This window comes from Alosa pseudoharengus, unplaced genomic scaffold, assembly GCF_046254945.1.
Source record: "Alosa pseudoharengus isolate Yale_2024_CS ecotype anadromous, Long Island Sound unplaced genomic scaffold, YU_APseudo_1.1 YU_APseudo_1.1_scf_1, whole genome shotgun sequence".
Taxonomy (NCBI): Eukaryota; Metazoa; Chordata; class Actinopteri; order Clupeiformes; family Clupeidae; genus Alosa; species Alosa pseudoharengus.
Genome location: NW_027468564.1, coordinates 42,528,410 through 42,556,383, shown reverse-complemented (window position 1 = coordinate 42,556,383; position 27,974 = coordinate 42,528,410). Strand labels below are relative to the sequence as shown.

Here is a 27,974-nt window from a genome sequence, read left to right as displayed (position 1 = left end):
AAATTCCTGTATAACATAATTTTCATGTTGGGTAACAAGAAAAAAATGTGATCTTCGCGTTAGTTACACAACAGGTCTTTATTTTTTTACAATTACAGGAAACAAGTGCCATATATTGAGTTCATCCACTCTCAAATCAACATTTTAAAGATAAAAATCCATGTTTTCACATCAGTTACTTATTTGTAATTTAACAGATATTTTATTTCACAGCACTTACTTGACAGTCTAACAGTAAAGTAATCTTTTTGAAAGATGAAGGGACATGAAGCAAGATAGTAATTTTGGAAAATGTAGACTGACTATAATCGTATTTCAGGATCAGGGATCATAAGAATGATCATGGAAAATAAAAACATCGCATTAGGCTCGTGTATCATGTATGAATGTAAAATGTAGATACATAGTAGTATTTTGAAAATCGGATTTCAAAGAACAGGCAATAAGACACAGAGGAATTACAATGGAAAACAAAAACATTTCATTAGGCCCGTTTAAAATGTAGACACGCTATCTAGTTGTATTTTGAAAATCGTATTTCAAAAAACAAGGAATAAGGTACAAAAGAATTATCATGAAAAACAAAAACATCGCATTAGGCTCGTGTATCACGTATGAATGTAAAATGTAGACACGTGATCTAGTTGTATTTCAAAAATCGGGAATAAGGTACAAAAGAATTATCATGGAAAATAAAAACATCGCATTAGGCTTGTGTATCACATATGTATGTAAAATGTAGACATGTTATCTACAGTAGTACTATTTCAAAATCAAATAAGATACAGAATAATTATCACAGATAATTATCAATATCATTGCATCGCATTGGGCTTGTGTACATGTGAGAATGAATAAACTGACAGATTATGTCCAGAAGAATTTAAAGTACAGAGATGAGTATAAATGATCAGGGAGGAAATCAAGTAACATTCATGAGAAATCAAGTATAACATTCACTTTACTTATTAGTGATTGTTCTTAGGCTTCTTCTGGGCCTTTTTTCTGTGAGAGAGAGAAAGAGAGAGAGAGAAAGAGAGAGAGTTACAAAAACTGATAGGGTACACTAGGATTCATGTAGAGGAAAATTGTGCCAAAGTGAATGAATCGGATGTGAATTTGTAACGTTAACACACTTTCTCACAATGAAATTAACTGACATTTATTACTTACTGTAACTGCATTTATATTTGATTTAATCAGTTGTATGAAGTAGAAGTATAGTGTTCTGTGGTTATTACAGCAGTACTATGCATGATTGCTCTCTACAGAGGGTGTAATCCTGCATAGTAGTGCTTATAACTACATAGTAGACTACTACACAACCCCCCCAATACATACCACACATAAAACAAATTCTGGTTCGAAAGTGTGACATGAACTTACCTCTGGATGAATTCAAGGGTGCACGCTGCCTCCTCCTGATATTGCAGATTCAGAATGTAGAAGGTGGAGAAACATGTCGCAAGGCCTGTTAGAAATGTGGCGAGGTTGGACCCTTCACAAACGATTAAGGATTCAATGCTGACCATCCACTTTTGATGATTACCTTGTCGTTCACCTGAAAAAAATAATTTATCATATTCAATTTAAGATATAGATCCACATGTCAACTATGATTAGATTCATTTTAGGATTTTGTCCAAACAAAATTCAATACAGAAAAAAAAACATTTAGTGTTCAAAAGTTGATTTAAATATGTATATGTTGATCATTATTACTCTAGTGAATGAAAACAAACATACCTAGTAATATCAGGCGAGGCGTCACAGGTAGGCTTGGAAGACTCAACATCAGCTACGGTCACACATCCCTTAGCAAAAGAAAAGAAAGGCACTCAACAACTCTTCGTGATGTGTGTGTGTGTGTGAGTGAGAAAGTGAATGTAATCTCTGAGTGTGTGTGTGTGTATGTATGTAAGGAGTGAGTGAATGTGAGTTGTCTGCAAGGTGAGTATGAAAGGTGTGTGTGTCTGCCGTTGAATGATTAAAAGTGATGAGGCGGGTGTGATAAGATGTTTGTGTGAGGAATGTGTGTGCAAAGTAAGGGGGCTTGCTTTTGAAATAGTGTCCGTCTTATCAAAACCACATTGTTTATGGTTTCTATACATGTGCGTCTAAAGACCTAGATAGATAAATAGATAGATAGATACTTTATTGATCCCCAGGGGAAATCCAAGACCTGCATGTCTCTTAAATTTTATTTGGCAATCTGGAACACAGCATTGAAGGTCTATATTGGGTATATTGTCATGAATTTAAGTATGGCTCACATAAATAGACGCAGTGGACTGATGCCCACATATCTGACATGTAAACATCTTCCTGTTGCATGCCGCTAGCTCAAATGAACTCGGGAGGAATACCATACGCGTGTCATGCAACCACCTCTGCTATGGAGAGCTAGCTAGGCTACTAACTATCATTAGCTTTCTAAACTGAAGGACTTAACACAACTTTAAGTAATTACCAGCACGGGCGAAATCCATGCATACAAGTAAACACTGAAAGCAGCAGTCAACACTGATCCGTTTGTGCCATATTGTTTATTTGGCCACTGGTTTATTAAACTGATGATGCTAAGCAGACTTAGCTAGCACGCACGTGTTATAGCAGGTAAATCCCGCGAGTTAAACTTTCAAAAACTACGCATACCCTACACATACCAATACATTTAGATGGTTCCAGATTGCAATGAAGAAACGTAAAATTTGATCGACAAGTGTAGTGATAACGATAACGCATGGCTTAAGAAGGGCGAAAGCGCGGTCTTGGCTAGCAGCTAGCTGAATAGCACTGCTACTAACTTCGTTTCAGCAGGGTAACATTCAGAGATGTTGTATTATACAACTTAATATAAACATGACCAGTGTGCTTTCAAACGTTGTATTTCTGGTCAAAGGTGACAGATAAACTCACCTTATTGTGTTGATGGCTTTCGATGGGTTTGGGTATGATTCCAACGTATCGTCTTCTCTCAGCAGACAGCTTCCCATCACCAGAACGAAGGTAACGTTAATAGATAACAGGAAGTACGTGTGTTCCAGAATAAACATTACGGGCGTGGTAAATAACAGTGTTGGAGCCTGATTTTACATATTTGTCTTACTAATGACCGGAAAGTCCTGTTTATTACAGAAAACCGGTGAATAATGTTGGAATCTGGGTGTAAATTTACAGAAACTTTTTACAGTGCACGCACGTTGCGAAACAAATACGCCTGAAGTGGGCGCAAAAGCGTTAGTACATCTGGCCCACAGTCTCACTGAACTTTACAATCTTGCCCGATCATATCAGGTCCTGAGCATAAACATTGTACCCATATTCCTGGTGTATTGATAGTGGATCAAAGCCCATGTGAAAAAGTAAATTATTATGACCGCCGCTAGCGAAGCTAGCGAAGCGGTCATATAGGGATTGTCAAAGGTTTTTTTTTTTTTTTTTTTTTTTCGTCATCTACTTCCTGAATTTTTGGTCAACGATACCCGGGACACCGAACCACCGGGGCACATGAAATTTGGTGGGTATGTAGCCCCACTAGACTTTTACGGAAAAATTTTGTTTCGTCCCCGGGGGCCACTCCCTCCCCGTGCTGGGCCCCCCGACACGCAAAAAAAACAGTTTTTCCTAAATAACTACCTGAACCGTGGCACTGAGGATGAAGAATCTTTTATGGTATGTTGGTCTCAAGGGCCCACATCAACCTGGCCCATAATCACTCATTTGTGATTTGCACCCCCCCGGTAAAAAATGAAAATGCAATATTATTCTGCTTTAATTGCCCCTATCTTCAGTTAAGATGTTCAGAACTGCACCAAATTTTATGTGTATGATTGACCTGGCATTCTCTGGGGGTATGCCAAGTTTCATAGAATTTCATCCATGGGGGGGGGGTCCTAAAAAAATTAGGTTATGTGTACATTTAGTGACTGTACACTCATTGGCCTGTAGATGGCGGTGCACACATGTACACACACACAGGCACCCACATACTATCTGTATTAGAACGGCCGATACATAATTACAAATTCAGTAGGATTAAAAGAAAGCCAAAATAAATAAATATTCATCATCATCATCATGGCTGCATTTCCAGTATTGGCGATAAGTAGTCGTTTGTCCACTAGATGGCGCATCGTTGCAGTGAGACGTAATTTTGTTGGAAGTTAAAAGTGGGTTGACTTGGGTTGAAAAACAATGACTTCCTACAAGGACTACCGCAGAGAACGTCTAATAAGGATAGGACAATGTTCACATGAAATGTAATTCCCATTTCTTCTTGAAGCCGAAATAAATCTGAGGATGTTTATCGGACATGCTTGGTTTTTACTGCAGGTACGTTAATCTTATAATATCAATAAGGACCTAGGTAATGTTACCGTTAGTGTTGGTTGAGTGATGGAGGCCAATTTGATTGATTGCATTTGTAGAAAACTATAATAGCAGCACTGTAATTGTATCTTTCTACTGTCATTTGTTGCACGTGCTACAAAAATCATTCTGTGCAATGGAAGATTTACCAACGTTACACCGGTCTGATACAGTTTTGCCTATACGTGAGACTGTGACGCCTGTTTATTTTGCTTTAAGTGCGTGAAGGGTGTGAGAGGGGAATCGATGTGCTTTGATTCCAGCTTGGTAGTAGTCTGTGAAATTAAAAAGCACGTGTGTGTGAAGTATCCAAACACCTTCATTTCATTATGGCTGCTTTAGCAATTATTATTTTTTGATTTCTTAAAAGATTGAGCTTGGTCTGGTGAAAGCCAGACTAGCCATGGACCTCAGTTACACAATGCAAGGACCTTAAGCTACTGTGTAGTGCAGGGGTGGGCAACTAATTTCCCCAAGGGGCCACATGACAAACTGGGACTGTTGAGGAGGGCCGGACCCAAAATACCGAACTCAAGTCTGAACTCAATTCTGTTCAATTCTATTCTGTTCTTGTATAACATTAAGTAAATCATATGGTTTTGTTTACTAGTCGTAAGAACAGATGAAAATGTGAGGGAGACAAAGGAAAAACAGCAATATTTAGTCTATGTCCAGTATTTAATCCTCATTCTCGAAAAAGATTTTTTGACATTGACATTGAGTTTTCAAAGACTGATATAAAAAAGTACTACAATATCTATATAATTAGGCTAGGTCATGAAAATGTGAAGGAGTCAGTACAACCATTTCAGTGCCACCATTTCATCAACACTCAGCAATATTTCATCATTAAATGTGGAGCAGACAATAGTAGGCTGTCATTAGTTAATCAACATGCACAAAGAAAACTATTTTAAAAATGTAGGCTATGTTTTTGCTTTAACTTTATGCACATAACTGTGATTAGTCAACTCGCTCTGTGTGTTGAGCCGGCTGCTTCAAGCAACCTGTGGGTAGTAGCATCATACTAGTTCGCTAACATAAGCTTTGCAAATAAACTCAGACATATTTTGGTTACAATTACGGGGTTATCCGATTGTAAACTGTCTATCTGCCAGTAACGTTTTGAAATGAACACTTCGTATCGCCAACGAGCAGCAGTAGGAGTTCGTTCTAACAACCTTTGCGGTGGTGAGCGACGCAGACATAGGAGACACAAAACTTTGAAAGGTTTACGCCGACGTAAAGGCAACTGCATTGTGTCGACGCAGAAGCATAAATTCTATTCACCAGCACATCAGTGAGGGTGTTTACGTCGTATGCATCCACGCACAAATGTATGGGCATACAAATAGCAGTCGCTTTCAAAATAAAAACAACGATATTGATTTGCATGCATTATCTCTATGCTAGGCTCTTGACTATTGTTCTTTCACGGACCTTACGCGGGCCGGTCAGGGAAAGCCAACGGGCCGGTTGTGGCCCGCGGGCCGTATGTTGCCCATGTATGCCTTAAAGCAACTGTTGAGATCCCCACCGAGGATAACATTGTTGAGGATAACATTGTTAATGATGGCATAGCTGAGCCCGAAACGTCTGCAGCCACCCCAAAGAGTGCTACAGCATCATTTGTTGCAAAAATGTATTCTGGGTCAAATGTTAATTTCGCTGCTGTTACCAGAACTGTTAACTATGTTAAACAATTCATGGAATCAACTGTTAGTGAATTACAAGATTCTGTGACTTCAACATTCAGAAAGTATTCTTGATGGGCTTAAGGCAGCCTTTGAACAAGAGTTGACTGACTAGCAATGTTTACGTGACTCATATGATCAGCTCAAATGGGCAAGAGTACAGAACAGGGTCCGTGCTCTCTTCGCAAAGCATCGTGGCGAGTGTTTATTTTGTTAAGTTATTCACCTCATACCAAACAAGCAGACCTTTTTAATGATTATTAATTTACTGGAAGTTCTGTATTTTGATTACCATTTCAATGCATATGTTGTTAAAGCGACAAAAGAATACAAAATTGTTACCTTAAAGGATTTACTTCATTTTAGGCCACTTGATATTGTTAAAGACTTCTGCTCAGATAAACTGTATATTAACCCTAGATACAAGATGGTTTAACCTCTTCATTTGTCTCTTTATGTCTCCTGATATGATTCAAAGATGTTTTATTCAGATAAACTGTATTTTTAAATACAAGAATGTGTAATTGTACTGATGTATGTTGTGTTGAAGGATTGTGGCATGTCATAATAAACTAATAATCTACATATACTGCTTATTCTCAACTTCATTTGTGGATACCAGTGGGTTAATACTGAAATAAATTAGCCTTCTAATATGCATAAATGACACATATATGTGTTTAAAACTATTACACTTTACTGACACAAAGTGTGTCGGAATGACACATTACTGTGTCAATATATGTGACATCTAATGTGTTAAGTTGAAATTGACACAAAATGTGTCGTCCCTGAGCACACACATTAGATGTGTTGAAATTCTACACAATTTGTGTCATTTTTGACACATTACTTCTTAGAGTGTACAGTTTTGCCTATACATGCGTGAGACTGAGACGCCTGTTTATTTTGCTTTAAGTGCGTGCAGGGTGTGAGAGGGGAATCGATGTGCTTTGATTCCAGCTTGGTAGTTGTAGTCTGTGAAATTAAAAAGCACGTGTGTGTGAAGTATCCAAACACCTTCATTTCATTATGGCTGCTTTAGCAATTATTATTTTTTGATTTCTTAAAAGATTGAGCTTGGTCTGGTGAAAGCCTAGCCATGGACCTCAGTTACACAATGCAAGGACCTTAAGCTACTGTGTAGTGGGTCCCTTTTAGAAGTGGCTACTTCATTCGCGCTTTCCTTGACTCATGGAGCTGCGTGAATTTTATTACAACTTTTCGCCACGATATGGCAGTTTAAGTCCGCTTGATACTGTAAGGCGTAAGGAGACCGTATAAGCCTACCTGTAGCTTAGGGAAGCTAACAGCTTTCTATTAGGATCTAGTTTGTTAGTTACAGTTTTGTCATAACTCAAGGCCGTAGTCATGATGTCAACATTGGGGGGGACCAAATCTGTGCCCCAAACAGAATTTCAATACATTTCCTACCATGCAAAAATATTATTAAAAATCACAAACAAGTCGTTAGTTAGGTCAGTCAATTAGGTTATTCCAAACTTTTGACGGACACAGATGCCCCCCCCCCCCCCCCCCCCCCCCCCCCCCCCCGTGAGTTTGGTGAAAAGAGAAGGGTGAAGAAGAAGCAACTTCACTGGTCCATCCCTGGACCTGTGACTCTATATTACACAGAATGTGGTTCTTTGACATATTACTTACACCTGAAGATTTTTTTAAACTAAGGCTTAGACTCATAGGTTTGGAGCCTAATAAGATTTTGTCTTTTAATTTAGATTTTATTATGCTGGCGGCTAATCACACAATTTTAACATAGTTTGAAAGGGACAGGATTCAGGAATAGGCTACTAAGACAGGCCCCTCTTCTGTCTGACTCACCTCGTGTTACCCCTGTATGCATTATAGACTGGCTTCTGACAGAAATTACGTTTTGTGCCAACATGTAGAAACACTAGGCCTACTACAGCCTTTAATTGGTGAATGGAGGTGCAAATTCCTTTCTTTGGTTATTGTCCGCGATTCACATTAACTGTAGGCTATCACGTATTGTAAACGTCGCCACATTTGATCACGTTTTGCCTGCATGGATGCGCGATTGAGTGCGCATCTAAATAATATGCAAGATGCAACAATCATTTCTAAGAGGCTTATACACGGTAATTTCTGGCATTACTACTAGCATATGAATGCATTATTTATGTTGAAAGACGTGAAAGAAATGACACAGGCTTGCACAAATTCATCATTTAAAATAAAACGTTTCACTTTCGCTATCATTGCGAGAATAGGCTACAATATGGAAAATGTTCCCTTTCAGTCTGATCGGCTCCAAACATGTATGGGATTTCTTTAGCCTGTGCTACACCTTTCCAAGAAGTTTTGTGAAAATTGTACCGGTAGCTTTTGCGATATTGTTGACAGCCCTACCTCACCGCAGTAGGGTGCAGTAAATGGAAGATTTTGATAGCGCACGCCACTAACGAAAAACGGAAAATCACCAGGACAAACCACTCAGGGGTGTCGGCTACTCTGGAACCATAGGTCACTAATTTGTTGCGTTATTTACGTTTGATTACATTTCAGATACGTGTTGGTTTCCTGTAGGCCTAGTATAGCGCTTTATTCTTTCTTTATTTTTCTACAGTATGTCCGAATATTGGGGGGGACATTTTGGTCATATTTGAATATTGGGGGGGACACGTCCCCCTCAATGTCTATGGTGACTACGGCCCTGTCATAACTCCCTGATGCATTTTTGCTTTTAGAATAGCCAGAGCGTGGATATCTCAATCGGAAAATTAAACAATATCGGGTGCCTATGGACTAGGCTGGGTGAACCTGTGATTGAGCTTGGTCTGGTGAAAGCCAGACAAGCCATGGACCTCAGTTACACAATGCAAGGGAACATGAATCAGCCTGTATTTGCACGAACAATAACGGACAACAGCTCTTCAACTTTGGCCCGTTAAAATGTGTATGAACAGTCTAGCGACGCATTTCATCAAGGCCCATTTGGACATGTCAGTTATTTGCACCACTGGTTAGATGTAAAACAGCATTTCGTTTCAGACTACTGTTACTTAATTTGTGCATTAACAATAACGTTTCAGACTACTGTTATTTAATTTGTGCATTGACAATAAAGTATTACATGAACTAAAGATGACTAAAATCTTATGTAGCCTAAGAAACATTCACAAAAATCCATCCATCCAAAAATGACCTTTGTTTTTGATAGCTGTTGAAAACGGCATGGAACTGACAGAGATGTTTTTGTTTATTTATTTATAAATAAATAAATAAATAAATAAATAAATAAAATTATGCTGATACCTTTTGCTTTTCCCAAATACAATGTAGCCTACAGGTGTAAGTGACCTTTAATCAATCCAGTTGCAATGGATGAACTGTGATGAACTGCCCTACTTGTGATTGTTTAGAGATTTTAAAGGTTTTATAACAATGCTACATCTTCTTTGGCTATTCTACAATCTATTCACCTTTTCAGCACCAGTAGGCTACTTTCTGTGCAGCCGCACACACACACTCAGGCATGCCAAACAAGCATACACAAAAGTTTCAAGAGTGGGGGATGGAGTAAAATATGGAGACAAATTGAAGTGTGATTTATTTTCGCGGAACGGATGTACAGGACTATGCGGTACATCTAGTTTACCTTGGAGCATTAACTTGGCGGTCGTCACAAAGGCCCCTATGCCATTAATTTCTGTGCTCAAGTTTGTATGATAAGGCTTCTCAATGCCTACTTGTTGTAGACGGTTTACTGTACCATCAGCCTTGTTATGGTTTTAAAATAGTAACCTGTCAGCTAATAATTGTGCACATTGATAAGGAAGTAGCCTACAGACTAATTCTCAGCATGAGTTGGGTTGTTTGGATGAGAAAGATACCTGTGCCCCACGAAATTTTACGATCATAACAAGGTCCTGTGGGTAAATATTCTACCCATATTTCCGGTGTATGGATAGTGGACCAAAGCCTAGTGTCATGCAAACTAAATTATTTACTTTGGAGCAATAACTTGGAGGTCATTACAAAATCCCTATGCCAGAAAGTTGTTTGTATGAAAAGGCTTATCAGTGCCTAGTAGAGGGTTTACCATCAGCCTTTGTTATGGTCTTAATCATGAAATAGTAAACCACAAGAACCAATCAACATCTCCACAGCACTTAATGAGTAACTAGTATACTCATGAATATAACTAGATGTACCGCAGAGCGGTACAAAATATGACCGCCGCCCAGTCCAGCACATTTTTTCCACAAAAATAAATCACGCTGAAAGGCCTATATGATTCTAACTGTCTCACTAAATTGCATTATCCACACTCAATTCTCACTGGTATCTGCTAGAGACAACAAGTACCAAAACATGATTAGTTAATAGATTTCACATGTAAAATGTATTTTATACAACCTCACCTCCATCTTGCCTGTTCATAATTCTGAGAAATTCTTGAATTGTGTGCATGTGTGCATGTACATGTTTATGTTATGTGTGTGTGTGTGTGTGTGTGAGTGCTTGTGTGTGTGCCTGCGTATGTGCCTGTGCATGCAAGCGTACATATGTCTACTGTGTGAGTATGTGTCATACGTATGATTACTGTGAATGTATGTGTGTGTGTGTGTGTATCTGTTTGTGCACATGTGTGTACATGAAATGGGTTAACATGACCCCTGGAGGCAAACATACGCAAGATATTCACAGAAAACTGTGTCTGCCCTAGAAAAGCGATGGTTCCATGCTATCCATGTGGGGTTACATGCCCACCAAGTTTCGTGTACCCCGGTCTTTCAGTGTCCCGGAAATCCTTGTTGGTGTACGGTCACTAAATGTACACATAAATTATTTTATTGTAAGGCCCCCCATGAACGAAAGTCCACGAAACTTGGCATGCATTCAGAGGGTGTCATAACGATCCTACACTTTCAATTTCATGCAGTTTTGACCATGTCAGCCAGAGATATTGTGATGAAAACACCTAATGTTTTGCTTTTTAATTTTTAACTAGGTGGCGCTATACATGAAATAAGTGGTAATGGGATAGGTTGACATGCCCCCTTAAGACCAACATACAAAAAAAAGGTGGACCTCCTAGGCCCTACGGTTCTCGAGATATTCACAGAAAACTGTCTCCGGCCACCTACAGGCCAGTTGGTGTATAGTAACATAAATTAATTTATTGTGTGGCCCCCCATGAACGGAATTCCACGAAACTTGGCGTGCATTCAGAGGGTGTCATAATGATCCTACACTTCCAATTTCGTGAAGTTTTGACTATGTTAGGTCACAGATACCTGCGATTACAACACCTCATTTTTACTTTTTTGTGTTTAACTAGGTGGCGCTATACATGAAATGAGTGGTTATGGAATGGGTTGACATGGCCCCTTGAGATCAACATACAAAAAAAAATGGTCCTCCTAAACCCTACGGTTCTCGAGATATTCACAGAAAACTGTGTCTGCCCTACCCTCCTTTCGGGGGGTCCAGTCCAGCGGGGGGGCTACAGATCAAAACGAAAACAGGAGGTTCCATGCTATCCATGTGGGGTTACATGCCCACCAAGTTTCGTGTACCCCGGTCTTACAGTGTCCCGGGAATCCTTGACGGAAATTTGGGCATGCGAAAAAGAAAAAAGAAAAAAAAAAAATCTGACTAAACCTATATGACCGCCGCTTCGCTGCGCGGCGGTCATAATAATATAAGGACACAGTCAGTCTGTTTTGTTCATAGCCTGCTGGTTGTGATCCATATGACTCAGAGATGCTCACGCTGCTCTTTATTTGTGTCCTGGCCTCTGGCTGCTGCTACGCCATTCCACAAGGTGAGTGTGCAGCATGACATGACTCCTGATCTTGGATACATATGTTTAGATAACTTGATGGATTTTGATGTAAATCAAATATGCACTGAATTTAATTTACTTTTGTGGGCTGATCATTTTGGTTATTCATTATTATACAAAGGTTGAGTGACTGAAACTATAAGCAAATCTTATTATTGTTTTTATTATAATTAATAATAATAATAATAATAATAATAATAATAATAATAATAATAATTTGTACATATATGTGTATGTATATATATATATAGTCAATAACTAAATTATTAATACCCCAAATGGCAAATATTATTTTAATGTTTATTTTCTCTTCACCAATATAATATGTTTGTTCTGACTGAAAATGGCTAAAGGTTGTAAGACAATGTAGAAACATGGAATAAAAAAAATAAGCATTTTCATCTTTTTAAATTATCTAAATGAATAAGCATAATCACCAAGTCTAAAGTACAACACAGAACAATAGGCCTCAACAGCTTGCAGATCTCTTTATATGGCAAACCAAAACTGTCCTATTTTAGTTAGTGCACAGTTGTATGACTTATGTGCATGAATAGCGTTTATGTTTGCTTGAATATGTGTCAATAAATCTAAAGGCCTGGAGATCCCTTGTGCAGTGATTTCACTTTACTGCACTTCACTTTAACTTACTGTGTTGTAAGCATTTGCACTAAAGTATGCTTTTTTACAGCAGTGTATGGGGTGTTTGCTTGTAAGGTGTTAATTATGGCCTACTGAAATGTTTATTATGTTGTGCATATTCTTTTCACATTGCATTGAGGTACCTCTGCATGCCACTGGAAATACCTCTATAAATACCTCTAAAGTGAATAAAAATGATTATTGTAATGGCCTGCAGTATAGCCTATAATAAAACAGTTCAGGTCAACACCTCACATCTAAGCCTACACTTAAATTCAGAGTGTTTATGTTTTACAGACTAAATGTTTTATAAATGATGATTGGTGTGTTATGTTGCATCCAGACATGTCATGAAAGTACATCATGAAAGTAATCATCTTCCCAGCGGAAACCAACACTGCCCACGTGAAGGTGACCCCAGCGGTGGAAAAGATTTTCTTCTCTGTCACAGTGTGTTTAAGGTTCTTCTCCGACTACAACAAGGTGCAGGCGCTGTTTTCTTTAGCCGCTCGGTCATACTTCAACGACTTTCTATTGGTCAGAAGAGCAGATGGTGGTGGGGATTGTGGGTCATAGAGGTAGGTTATTCAACATTAATGTGCAAGCGTTTTTGGCAGCTGTTGTATGCCAAAGTTAGTGCCTCGTCACATTATTGATTCCCACCCCTAGTCTTCAAAAGTTAATGTTTTTGGAAGACAGACGTGGTTCCTCCCTGAAGTGTGTTCACGAAAGTCACTTATACAATGTAAAAAAGGAAAAGTCAGGGCTGTCCAATTTATCAAACCGTACTACGTTGCAATTACACAAAACAGTTTTTTGAATAAAACATTCTTATTGGGTTCAGATAGTCATTCCAATTGAGCAGTCTACTTTTTCTAATTGAATCAAGTAGGGTACGTGTATATATTGGGGGGGGGGGGATTGAAAGAGGGTCTGTCACATTATTAAACCACAAAACATGAACACAATGTTATTACGTTGAACTGACATATTTTGCTACAGCAATGAATTTATCCAACAGAATCATGTCAGATCAATGTGAAGCACCTGGGTTTTCACAACATGAATCAATTGTTTAAGCTGAAAAAGAAATGCTGGACTAATTCTAGACATTTCATTCATGTGCAGACGATGTGCAATGATAAATTCAAGTAAATCTAGCATTTTTTTTTTCAATGTGCGATGAGTCACTAGAAATGTTTATGTCTGAGGGGCAAATTTTTTTACTGTGTATATTTTAATAATGGTCTTCTCCTCAATGGTAATCCTGACAATACTACACAGTCATTTTGCTCATCATTTGTTCTTTGTCATACAAGTTCCAAAAAGCCAGAATAAACAATGATGAGAAAATGTTGTGTTCTTTCTAAATCATGTGTGTGACCTACAATCTAGTTATGCATGATCTTATGTTATGTATTCAATCTGGTCCATAGAAAGTGATTTGCCAACATAGAACAGATCAACTGTAACCAAGAAATTGAAAATAGTGTAGCTGTACTCCAGCACGTGGAGGAAGAGAAAACGTGATGACATGACACGAAGGTAATCATTCATTATACTTACCATTGTTTTTGCCAAGAGTCAAGATTAATAAGGAAGTACAGAATAATTATCGGCAATGAGTCAGGTTGTTTTGATGAGAGAAATACTTTGTGTAGGCTATCACTGAACTTTACAATGTCGCGTGATCATATCAGCTCTTGGACCTGAGCATAAACATTGTAGTCCTATTTATATTCATGGTGTATTGATAGTGGATCAAAGCGCGCAGGCTCATGAGAGATTTAATTATTTACTCTGGAGCAATAACTTGGAGGTCATCACAAAGGCCCTATACCAGTAAGTTGTTTGTCTGAAAAGGCTTCTCAATGCCTACTTGTAGAGGGTTTGCCATCAGCCTTTGTTATGGTCTTAATCATACATATAACCCACAGGAACCAATCCACATCTCTGCAGAACACTTAATGAGTAACTAGTATATCCATGAATGTGAATATAAGGACACAGTCAGTCTGTTTTGTTCATAGCCTGCTGGTTGTGATCCATATGACTTATCTGGACTGATCAGAGATGCTCACGCTGCTCTTTATTTGTGTCCTGGCCTCTGGCTGCTGCTACGCCATTCCACAAGGTGAGTGTGCAGCATGACATGACTCCTGATCTTGGATACATATGTTTAGATAACTTGATGGATTTTGATGTAAATCAAATATGCACTGAATTTAATTTACTTTTGTGGGCTGATAATTTCGGTTATTCATTATTAAAGGTTGAGTATTGAAACTATAATCAAGCAAATCTTAATAATAATAATAATAATAATAATAATAATAATAATAATAATAATAATAATTTGTTTATCTATACACAGTTAATAACTAAATTATTCATACCCCTGGCAAATATTATTTTAATGTTGATTTTCTCTTGACCAATATGTTTGTTCTGACTTAAAATGTCACTGCCACATAGCTAAAGGTTGTAAGACAATGTAGAAACATGGAATAAAAAAAATAAGCATTTTCATATTTTTAAATTATCTAAATGAATAAGCATAATCATCAAGTATAAAAAGTACAACACAGAACAATAGGCCTCAACAGCTTGCATATGTCTTTATACGGCAAACCAAAACTGTTGATTCTCCAATTTTAGTTTGTGCACACTGCACAGTTGTATGACTTCTGTGCATGAATAGCGTTTATGTTTGCTTGAATATGTGTCAATAAATCTAAAGGCCTGGAGATCCCTTGTGCAGTGATTTCACTTTACTGCACTTCACTTTCACTTACTGTGTTGTAAGATTTTGCACTAAAGTATGCTTTTTTACAGCAGTGTATGGGGTGTTTGCTTGTGGTGTAAATGATGGCCTACTGAAATGTTTATTGTGTTGTGCATATTCTTTTCACATTGCATTGAGGTACCTCTGCATGCCACTGCAATACCTCTATAAATACCTCTAAAGTGAATAAAAATGATTATTGTAATGGCCTGCAGTATAGCCTATAATAAAACAGTTCAGGTCAACACCTCACATCTAAGCCTACACTTAAATTCAGAGTGTATGTTTTACAGACTAAATGTTTTATAAATAATGATTGGTGTGTTATGTTGCATCCAGACATGTCGGGGAAAGTAATCATCTTCCCAGCGGAAACCAACACTGCCCACGTGAAGGTGACCCCTGCGGTGGAAAAGATTTTCTTCTCCGTCACAGTGTGTCTGAGGTTCTTCTCCGACTACAACAAGCAACAGGTGCCGTTTTCTTTAGCCACTCGGTCACACACGAACGGATTCATATTCTTCAAAGGGCCAGAGGATGGAAGGTACTATTTGTATATTGCCGATAAGAGCGTCGTCTTCAACGGTCTGCCGACTGGGCTGAACGAGTGGAACTCTGTCTGTGTGACCTGGGACAGTGGTACCGGTCTAGCTCAGTTCTGGGTCAATGGGAAACAGAGTGCGAAAAAAGCACTTCAGGCTGGTGGGTCCATCGCAGGAACCCCAAGCATCATTCTCGGCCAAGACCAAGAAGCGTATGGGGGCGGATTTAATACGAACGATGCATTCTACACAGTAAAATTCCAAGAGTTAAAATGACAGAGTAGACTGTTATTGACTCTAATAGAGTTACATTTACTACAGTTGGAGTAAAATGTACTCTAGCATATTAGTTAAACAACAGAGTTAAAATCACAAGAGTTAATCATCCACCCCATTTTCTCATTTGGACGCCATTTTAGAAATTTCTTGGGAGATGTTTGCCTAATTATTATTTGAATATTATTCATAAAAGAAAGTGTTTTCTTCTGGTTTATTCCAAAGTCATTCGGTAGCGTTAAGATTTTTTTTCTGGACTAGGCTACTAAAAAAATACTTGCAAGTTTGTAGGCTAGCATGTGCTACAGTAAAATAGGCAAATACTGCTAAGCTATCACCCATAAACCAGGCTATAAACGGAGTTTCTGTTATCAAGCCTATAGCTGTTCACAAAGAATAGTCAAAGCGAACAAACATTATAATATTATTATTATTATTATTGTATGTTTGTTACATGCAAGTGTGTAAGGGCTCAGGCAAATTACTAACTGGCGGAACGTGCCCTCGGGCATCTCAGGTCAGAGACGAACGTTAGTAGCCTATCACCCACTTCCTTCCATTTGAGAGAATGCAGCGACGCGACGGAGCCTGGTTACAATCTCTCTGAACTGCAGTTGAAGGTGAGTAGATGTTCATATAAAATACACTTACAAGAGATTTATTTCACATGTTCTGTAGTATGCCTCGAAAATGATAAACGATAAGCGGTGACGCGAAAGAGGAGTGTAACTTAATGTAAATGTATGGTCAAGATATCATTCTGAAATGTGTTGACCTTCAGGGGCTAACGTTAACGTTAAGTTAACTGCTAACGAAGGTTGAAAGTTAACATGAACGTTAACGTTACCTCTGTGTAACATGAGGTACATGTCAATTCGTGCTCCTGTATTGTACAATGCTATACGTTTTTTTTATCATGTTAATATTTACTCAACCAAATATGATACCAGTATAATCGTCTTTAATGGTCAACATTGACTTGGTTAGCCTATCAGCCAACGTAGCTCTCATTGGCAGCTTAGCATAATGCAAATCAGATATCAAATAAAGGCTACGGTTAGCTTAATGAGGTAACAGTTACTGTTGTTAGCTACTTAACATTAACGGTCATTAATAGGGCAAATTAGCTTAAAGTTCATGCTCTACCAAAAAGCTTGTTTCACGTAAAACAGGCATCCATAAGCATGAATTTGGCCTTCACTAGTTGGTTATTTCAGAACTAGCTGCATTAATTTACTATCAAGGACATGTGCTGATTGCTGAATGTGCATCATTGATAGCAAAGAAGACACATGTTCAGTGCAAAGTGCCAACAGGTGCACGTGCCACATTTACTAGTTTAGTCAGTGTCACTGAGATAGTTGTTACCTGGTTTGTTTTAAGAAAGTGTTTTAAAAGTAGTGTTGATTTTGTCTGAATGTTTGATTTTATGTTTTCTCAGGATGTTGGTGAAAATACCAGACCAGATACATTAAAATGGTGGAAACTGATGCCACTCTAGAGGATTTCTTTAACCAAGGTATTGATTTATTCAATTGTTGCATTGTTTAAGTCTATTGTCAGTTTTTTTTTGTAATGTTCTGTTAATTTTTATTTTAGTGTTCATGAAATTTGAAGCCAAACACCAAGCTGGGCTAAAATGTATGATGAGTTTGGTACAGAAGATTGACAACTATGTGTCTGAAGATGTGGTGAAGGATCCAAATTGTGGTGTATTAAAGCTGAAGCCTGCAGAAGATGATGGTGAGTTGTAATATGGAATGTAGTTAAAACTTGGTACAAGTTTTGTGAATATATCAAAAGCAGTTGCAACACATTGTTTTGATGGAATGCCATTCTGTGGGGTTTGTGGATGTTGATTATGTCCGTCTTTGAGCCTATTTAGTGTTTACAAATCTCAGCCATCAAAGACTACATGACATACAGCCATCACAGGTACTGGACATGACTATATTACTGATTTATTCTGTCCTCTGCTTTGTAGTAGATGCATTATGTGATTCAGATGACACCACTGCCTTGTCTCCAAATAAGCCCAAGGGAGATGATGGGGTAGAGCAAGTAAGTGGCATTTTTTCCCTAGTTAAATATTGGTAAAATCTTTATGCTGCCCATTAACACAAAGGTAACCTAAACTGAAACCCACACTGAGGTATTTTTTGTCTTTTTTCAAAAAAATTCCACACTCAGATCTGTGCAAAATGATCTTTTTATTCTAGATTTCGGTCATAGACCCTCTTCAGGAATCCTGAAAAAAGCCTATGACCGAAAGCTATATAAAAAGATAATTTTGCACAGATGTGAGTGTGTGGATTTGTCATGCTGTGCTTGACTTTTGACTTTAAATCCCAGCATCTCCACCACCAGATGAACAGTATTTTTTGTCTCTTTTAAATGATTGAACTTGAAATTAAACCATTTCATAAGTATTTCTGCATACAAATTGTAATGAATCTGTTTAAGATCGATCAAATACATTGTTTACAGTGCACTGAATTTCACATTGATCTCCATTTCTCAAGGTCACCGAGAACTGTCGGTACAGGGGGAAAAAAAACAAAACAAAAAAACAATCGGATTCACTTAGCTCGAGATGCTGCAGCCAGGAAGCTACTGCGCTACACTCTAGGGGCATGTTCCTGAGCCCCAATGTTCATGACCCCAGAGTGTAGCGCTGTAGCTGCACAGTCGCTTTGGCTGCTGGCTGTAGCAACTCGAGCTATGTAAAACCGATTGTTTTCGTTTTACATACTCAGTGACCCAAGAAATGGAGATCTATTTGGAAAATCGCTGGATTTCCCCTTAATGCTGGAACTCACCCTACTTTACACTGTTTTATAGGAACATTTCTATGATCCAGCCAGCGGTTCAGGGTACCTGGCCTGACGTATTGAAAGCCTCAGGAACCACAAAGTCCAGCACACAGTGAACATAATGGAGGACCAGCTTCTGAAGATGTGCCCGAGCCAGTCCTGAATGAAGAACAGCTGAGAGAGGCGGTATCTCTAATGAAGCATTCTTCTGATGAAGAAGTTGTGCGGCTGAAGGTGAACGTTTGATTATCGTCAGAAAAAATGGTCCATGACCCTCAATCACCTCATATGCTTGCAACATTCTCTCGATTCGTGGATGTAATGGATCAGATAGAGCAAGACTGTGTTACTGTTTGGTGAGATTTCAGCGAACCTTCTTGAGAGGTGGTCAACTATGTTCAAAGAGAAGACTATTAAACAGAGTAAAGGTCTTTCTTCCTCCAGCATCGAACTACAAAAAAGGATCCAGGTAGCAGAATCACCACATGGGCGGTGTCCTGGTAGAACACTCAGGTTAAAGTGTGGTGAGACTGGGTGTTTCAGGGACATTTTCTGGCTTTTAGAAAACATAGTTACATGAGTATAGCGTTAATAATGTTCATGTTTTGGAAAATAACTGTAGTGAACACAGAGGTAATGATTTGGCGGTAGATTTTGATACAGTGGTTCCTGTTATGCATTCTGCTGTACATGAGATACAGGTTAAGGAAACTATTCAGTTTTTTGAGTGATAAGCAAAGTGTTGAGGAAATGAATCATACTTTAAGTCATCTTGAAAATCTCTTCTAGGCCCCATCCATTGGATCATGCCTTAGGTATGAGCTGCACCAGGCGCATAACTGAAGCGTTCCGTTCGCGACGTGTAACATTCATTTTAAATGGTCTATTTTTTTCGAACGTACGCGCCGCGATCACGTCTGTTGTAGCTACCTCCATTGATTATAGTGGCAGCTAATTGTTGCAGCAGACGCTATGCGAACGTAACGCTTCAGTTACGCGCCTGGTGTAGCTTCACTGTTAGAATGTGTGGACTTAAACATGTTGGTGATGCTAGAATGTTTCAGTACAGACTGTAGAGTGAGTAAAATTGGTATGTAAGCTAATGTATCACTAACAACAACTTGATATTATGTGTTCCATTTGATGCCAAATGTGTTGTACATGCATTTACAAAAGAAAAAAAAAATTGAAACTTTTTAAACTTTTTATTATATTGTATATTGATACATTAACTTAATATTTTGTAATAAATATTTTTTCAATAATTTGTCTGTATGTCCTTCAGATTTTGTAGAACTTGATAAAGGGTAAATAAAGACAAGCAAAATGGTGACTCTAGCAAGAGTAGCTGGGAATAAACTCTGAATAGAGATAAAGATTACCCCATTAAGAGTAAAGATGACTCTGGAAAGAGTTGTTGGCTTATAGAGTAGATTTTTCTTTACTCCCTGTGGAGTTTATCTTGGTGATTTTCCAACTCTCTATAGAGTAAATTTAACTCTGAAAAATGTGCTCTAGGAGAAGAGTCAAATTTACTCTCTGTGGGGTGGGACCAATGGGTCTCTATGACAGAGTCAGAATCGACTCTATTAGAGTCGAAAACAACTCTGTCAATTTTACTGTGTATGGACACGTTACTGATGTTCACATGTGGGACAATGTGCTTTCTCCCGCCGAAATTCAGAACTATATGAAGTGTGTTATTTCAAGACCGGGTAATGTTGTTGACTGGGAATATCTGGAGTATACCAGGCATGGTTATGTGATTGTTGAGCGGAATCAAAACACTATCTGTCCCTAGAGTCAGAAATTGCCCTGGCCACTTCAGAGAATGGCATGTGGCCTAGAAGAAACGAAATAAAGAGAGTGTGATATAAAGACATTCATGATGGATCTGAAGCATAAACAAAAAGAAACATATGAAATTAATAAAATCATTATTTGTTTTTTAAAATGTGACCCTGTTTCTTCCAGTTCATCAGGCTATTTGTCAGTGTAAATGTCAGGGAGACATAGCGAACAGAAAGTTTCATTTATGTTGGCCAAATAAGTCTGCATTCATGTCATCTCACCTGACCCAAGGTTTCATCAACTGTTTATTTGTTTATCTTGATGCCTTACCGATGAAGCATCTGTGGTCCTCTGTAAAAGTTATATTTTGTGGGTCATAGAGGTAGGTAATCCAACATTAATGTTGAACTGCAAGCGTTTTTGGCAGCTGCTGTATGCCAAAGTTAGTGCTTCGTCACATTATTGATTCCCACCCCTAGTCTTCAAAAGTTAATGTTTCTGGAAGACAGACGTGGTTCCTCCCTGAGGTGTGAAAGTCACTTATACAATGTAAAAAAGGAAAAGTCAGTGCTGTCCAATTTATCAAACCGTACTACGTTGCAATTACACAAAACAGTTTTTTGAATGAAACATTCTTATTGAGTTCTATATAGTCATTCCGTTGTTAGCATGCTAGTAGTCTTTCGGACAGTTAGCTCATGGTAGCTACCTTCCAATGGGTGTGGATGCCAGATTATAACAATATCACATATGTTTTCGTGTAAATATACTTGTCTTAGTGCTACTAAGTTTAATTCAGACTTTATCATTGAAATAGGTGTTTCTGTCTGTAGACAGTTTTAGCTAACCATAGCAGCACATGTTGGTTAGCTTTTGGCTAATGTTAGCCGATGTCCATTCACTTATTTGTTGCATTCATAGGTGATATAACAAACTTTTATTTCAACTGTGTAAATGAACATGGACTAAAAAATTGTTTTCTTATGTTCTTTTTTTATAGGTTCTTCGTCTTTTTTTATAGGTTCTTCATCTACAGTGGATGTGGAATATTTATGAGTTTAAATGTTGTTTGTTCATGTTTTATCAATAATAAAAGGCATTCCTATACATTGTGATGAATTTCTTTTCAATTTTTAATAAAACAATTAAATTAATACAGTACCCTAATCTTAAAATAAAAAAACAATAGGCATATCTACAGAACTTAGTTCATATTTTAATGAATTTGTTAACATGCATTTTAACCTAGTTATTTTATAGGCCTACAACTGCAACTTCTGAAACAATAAGTTAAGTGAACTAAAGATTTTTAGTAAAGACTACTAATGTAAGCTTAATTTGTCTACAGCATCAACATAAGGTTGTTAGTTGACACAACTAAACATGTTTAGTTTTATGTTTTGTAAAAACTAGAATGGTTTAAGGCAATCGGCAAACCTTGTTTCCACGCAATTTTCTAGTAATGACAACTAGTTCGGGTTAGGCCTAGCCTAATTAACTTTGATTCGCTGTGCTGGATGGACAATAGATGCACATCGTAAATTAGGCCTATATGAAGTATTAAAATGATTGTTTAAAATAGTCTACGTTTGAAAAAAATATTGAAATAATAAGAGAATCAGGGGAGCCAGTTCATAGCCTATATCTTTGGCAAGTAGCCTACTACAGACACACAGGTGAAGAACAGTCAGCCAGTAGGCTACTAGCACAACTACACCCTTACAAAAAAACCTGCATTACTTCAAGTGTCAAACTACAGATTTCTGAGTATGAAAACTGCAGTTTTGGAGAAAATATTTGCAGTTCTTATGCAGGGAATGCAGTATTTTAGACACAAAAAACGGCATAGTACTGTACTTTACTACAGAAATGCAGTATTTTGGACATGAAAATACTATACTGCACTGTAGCCTACTGTGGTATACAGTAACTGAACTGTACTTGAAAAAACTGCAGTTATTTTTTGCAAACAGCCCAGCCACTGAAACTGGGCATTTATTGCTGTGTGAAGGTGATTCACACACAATTATGTTTCTTTCTCCTAGTCCTCTATAGGGAAAACACTATATTTGGTAACTTCCATAGACATCCAAAATGGGGTGGGATGATTGTATTGGGAGCACTGAGGTGTTAGATGATAGTGTAAAAAAATGGTTAAATTTTCGCGCTCAGAGTTCAGGTAGGAGGGCCCCTTAGCAGGATTTTGCTTAGGGCCCCATGGAGGTCTGAACCGGCACTGAGTGAAGGAGATGATTTGCACCTCCGTTCACCAAATAAAGGCCGTGGTTGTGTTTCTACAATATATTGGCACAAAACGTAATTTCTGTCAGAAACCAAGTAGGCTAAACGTTTTCATTGTCATCGTGAACTATGCCCATGTTCAGTAGGCTATGTTTTTCATTTATTCAAGCAGTGACATTTGGTATAATGCATGGGGTAACGTGACGTGCGTCAGAAAAAAGATGGGCCTGTCCCTCTCAAAACATGTTAAGATAGTGTGATAGCAACCAGAAAAGAAAAAAAATCCCGGGGGAGACACCCCCGGACCCCCGTGTTATTATTATTAGGGATTTATGACTGGCCTGCCTCCAATGCTAAAAAAAATCTAGAGGTCACGGTCATCTCATTTAAATGGTGGGGGGAACGTCAAATGTAACAAGTACGCCTATACGTCAGAAGAGCTACATATGCGACTGATTAAAAATTTAATTCACCTGAACAGTGTTTGAATCCTGTTTGTACTCACTGGAAATCTTGGACTTAGCAGAACTATGCAAAGCACAGATTCATTACTGTTATCTTATCACAGATTTCATTCCATATTAGCCATCAACAACCAGTTAAAGATGTTGTTATGCATGTACAAAATACAACATTTGAACACCCATATTGCTGCTGTTGTACTTCATTGTATCTACAGCTGTAATGTGATTACTCATATTTCAAGCCGCATTTCTCCGGCCCCTCAGTTGTGATGCTTTTCATGAACTGGCCCCCATTACAAACTAATTGAATATAGCCCTGTCTTACACAGTCATTTTGCTCATCATTTGTTCTTTGTCATACACGTTCCAAAAAGCCAGTATAAACAATGATGAGAAAATGTTTTGTGTTCTTTCTAAATCATGTGTGTGACCTACAATCTAGTTATGCATGATCTTATGTTATGTATTCAATCTGGTCCATAGAAAGTGATTTGCCAACATAGAACAGATCAGCTGTAACCAAGAAATTCAAGGAGGAAGAGAAAACGTGATGACATGACACAAAGGTAATCATTCATTATACTTATCATTGTTTTTGCCAAGAGTCAAGATTAATAAGGAAGTACAAAATAATTCTCGGCAATGAGTCAGGTTGTTTTGATGAGAGAAATACTGTGTGTAGGCAATCACTGAATTTTACAATGTCGCGTGATCATATCAGCTCGGACAGCTTGGACCTGAGCATAAACATTGTAGGCCTATTTATATTCATGGTGTATTGATAGTGGATCAAAGCGCGCAGGCTCATGAGAGATTTAATTATTTACTCTGGAGCAATAACTTGGAGGTCGTCACAAAGGCCCTATACCAGTAAGTTGTTTGTCTGAAAAGGCTTCTCAATGCGTATTTGTTGTAGAGGGTTTGCCATCAGCCTTTGTTATGGTCTTAATACATAGTAACCCACAGGAACCAATCCACATCTCTGCAGAACACTTAATGAGTAACTAGTATATCCATGAATGTGAATATAAGGACACAGTCAGTCTGTTTTGTTCATAGCCTGCTGGTTGTGATCCATATGACTTATCTGGACTGATCAGAGATGCTCACGCTGCTCTTTATTTGTGTCCTGGCCTCTGGCTGCTGCTACGCCATTCCACAAGGTGAGTGTGCAGCATGACATGACTCCTGATCTTGGATACATATGTTTGTTAGATAAGTGGATTTTGTTTAAAATATCTCCAACGATTTTTATGTTTTTGCACTGAATTTAATTCATATTGTGGGCTGATAAGTGTAATTAGTCATTATTATATAGCCTAGGGATTAAAACTAATCAAGCAAAGCTCAAATAGATTTAGCCTATAAAGTATATAGGCCTATAAAGCATGTGCAATGTGTAATATTAAATACTGTATCAATTGAGTAGCCTATAGGCCAATTATATTGAAATAATACTTGATTAATTAATTAATTAAATAATTAATTGAGCTTTGCTTATCATGTTGATTCATTAAAACCTCCTAACAATTGCAAAACCATGTTTCTGGATACAGAATAATGCAAAATCAAAAGAAATAGGCTTAATCATTAAGTTTCTCTCTCCTGCAGATCTCAGTGGTAAGGCTTTTACCTTTGGAGGTGCGGCTACGTGAGACTGCACCCCACTTCGAATGGGAATTTAGATGTAGTCAGCGTATGTCTCCGATATTTCTCTGACATCCCTGATAGTGGCAGAGAGCAAACCTTCTTCTCTCTGGCTACTCCTGCATACAGCAATGGTTTTGTGCTTTACAAGACGGCACAGAGCCGCCATCAGATTATCGTCGGTAACTCTGGATCGAGTTTTTGGGGGCTCTCAGACGAATTGAGCAGATGGAACTCGTTATGTCTTACGTGGGAGTCCAGCACAGGCTTGACTCAGGCCTGGGTGAACGGCAAACCCGGCTCAAGGAAGTTCGTGTTTAAAGGTGGCTCTCTCACGGGCACGCCAATAATCGTCCTTGGTCATGACCAAGACGCATATGGTGGTGGGTTCAACCACAACGATGCACTCATCGGACAGCTCACAGACGTGCACATGTGGGACCGGGTGATTTCTCCATGCGAGATCAACCGTTTTTCAGAGAATGAGAAGTTTGAGGGCGGCAATTTGATCAGCTGGCAGGCACTTGAGTATAGGCTACCACGTATGGAAATGTGGTTGAGGAGAGACAGATAAACGGAAATGTCAAACAGGACTGCGAGTGCTTGCAAAATGACGCCTGCAACAGCCTTTTTTGATCCACACCTCTTGATTGAACATACATTTGAGAATAGATTAATGACTAACTCTGATGGTAGGATTTATTTGAAATGATTTTACATTTTAAAATAGCCTTTTATTTATTTAAATAACTTTGATTTGTGAAACATGGTTGTAATGATGATTAGTGACATGATATGAAGTTGATGCAACCAGAGGCAGAGAGTTTCCTGTTTTTTTTCAGACTCTCACGTCCCTCATATATATTCACAGGGATTCCCTATCATAAATCTATCACAGAGAGACTGATATCACAGACTGGACTTTCCAGGTCTTGGTCCCATTTCATTTGATCGCTGGTTGATGCTGTAGCCTACCTGTAGGCTACTCAGGGGCGTAGATTTGCGTGGGGACCGAAGGACGTGTCCACACCAATGTCAAATTACGACTGAAATGTCCCCACCAATATTCAGGTTGAAATGGGGAAAAAAGCGCTCACATGCGCTAGAGTTATATCATTTCTCACTTCAGTGCTGCGGATCATCTCGTACAGATCTTGTAATGTGCAGTAGCCTATAAGGGAAAATCGCGCTGATTTGAAGTTACCTATAATAGCCTAACTACCAGTGAGCCGCAGTCTATGCGCAGCATGCAGCGCTTCAGCTTTACTACAAGCATGAAGTGCGTCCAAATTCACCCATTCTTGTCTGTTGAACTCCTCGAGAAGTAGCCTAGGCTACTCATCACACATGTCACATGAAACAGCCTTTTCTCAGCTTTTAAACGGTGCTAGCTAGCCACTGTTTGCTGTGATAAACAGTTCGCGAGAAAAATAACTTCAAGAGATGTAATAATTATTCTCTGCGCCCATCTCCACACCCATTCGTCTCGGTGGAATATCGTAGGCCTATACACTCTTCACGCAACACAAGACAAACCATATATCAGAATAAACAGCAGACCTTACCGAACACAAAGGTGTAATGCATTCCCGTGTATAGTTAGCTGTTCCAGAGTAATCCGGTTTTGAAATAAATTATAGTAAAATTCAACATGGTCTTTCGGCTGCATTTCTTAAAACTGAGCTGTGCTTACATCGCTTAGATATCTGTAAATATTAGAATCAGAGAATATACAGGCAGCTCATGGTTAAGAGTTTGTCAATGTAGCCTTAATGATTTCTTTTCACAAAATGCTAAGCATGCATGTATTTAAGTTTTCTTAAAACTGAGCTGTGCTTAAATGGGCATGATTTCATAACAGACCAAATAGAAAATAAATGTTAAATATAGCCTACATATCTGTAGCCTACATTTTAAAATCAGATTATGTAGGCTACACAGTGTAGTTAGATCAAGTTGGACAGTAGCACATTTTAATCATGGATAGTAGTTGGACAGTAGCACATTTTAATCATTTTATATATTTATAGTGGCTGGTGAAAGTTGAGTGTTTTTTTTTCTTTTTTCCGGGGGGGGGGGTTAGTGGGTAGTGTCCCCACCAAAGCTCAGACCAAACCTACGCCCTTGAGGCTACTCTTAAGTACTATCAGGGCTCGAATTATCTTTTTGTCTTTAAGGGGGTCTCTCTATCTCATAAAAAGTTGACACACCCCACGCATAGCCTAACAAGGCGATACAATGAAATAGCCTAGGCGCAAGTGGCGCTTTTGCGCAGTAGCCTACAGTATATGCGCACGGTAGGCCTAGGCTTTACCTTGACACACGCATACAACAGACATAGATTTTTCATAGAAATTGATTACTTTTAATTAATTTCAATATATTATTGATTATAATAGTCCATAGAAATAGACTAAACGATTTAGTCTGTGCCATTCTCAATTTCACAACGTAACTCATTTAAACCAGACCACCGTCTCAGATAGGCTATCCTCAGTGTCAAACACAATAATGCATGTAGTGTAACTTATACACAGGGGAAAAAGCACTAACTGGCAGAAATGAATAAAGCCAGCCAAACTATGTTCTTGTAGGCTAATGTGTTGAACCGTGGAAAATGAATAGGCCTAGACGAACAATTTTGGAGTTTGCACTGAGATATTGTCGGGTAGCCATTGAATATTCCGACATCAGAGATTGCTAACAGGTGTTTCAAAATAGCTGGGAACTTTCCGGAGCTCTGAATGGCAGAGGATAGCTAGATCATCAGACAACACAATCATTGTAGGCTGCATTATGGGCCATAATGTATGGCTTTGTCAATCAACATAGAATAGGTAAAGCGCAAGTTCAACAGCAAACAGGACTTTTCAGCACG

General features: G+C 38.4%; 1 long non-coding RNA gene across 1 annotated transcript; it reads right to left on the bottom strand.

The window, feature by feature from the left end:
• Positions 1-59: 59 nt before the first annotated feature.
• LOC143128422 (uncharacterized) lies at positions 60-3,128 on the bottom strand. Its single transcript, XR_012987982.1, has 4 exons — positions 2,920-3,128; positions 1,747-1,814; positions 1,387-1,561; positions 60-1,005 (listed from the first exon to the last, which is right to left on the bottom strand). It is a non-coding gene; the product is annotated as an uncharacterized LOC143128422 (long non-coding RNA).
• Between the last annotated feature and the right edge of the window lie 24,846 nt (positions 3,129-27,974).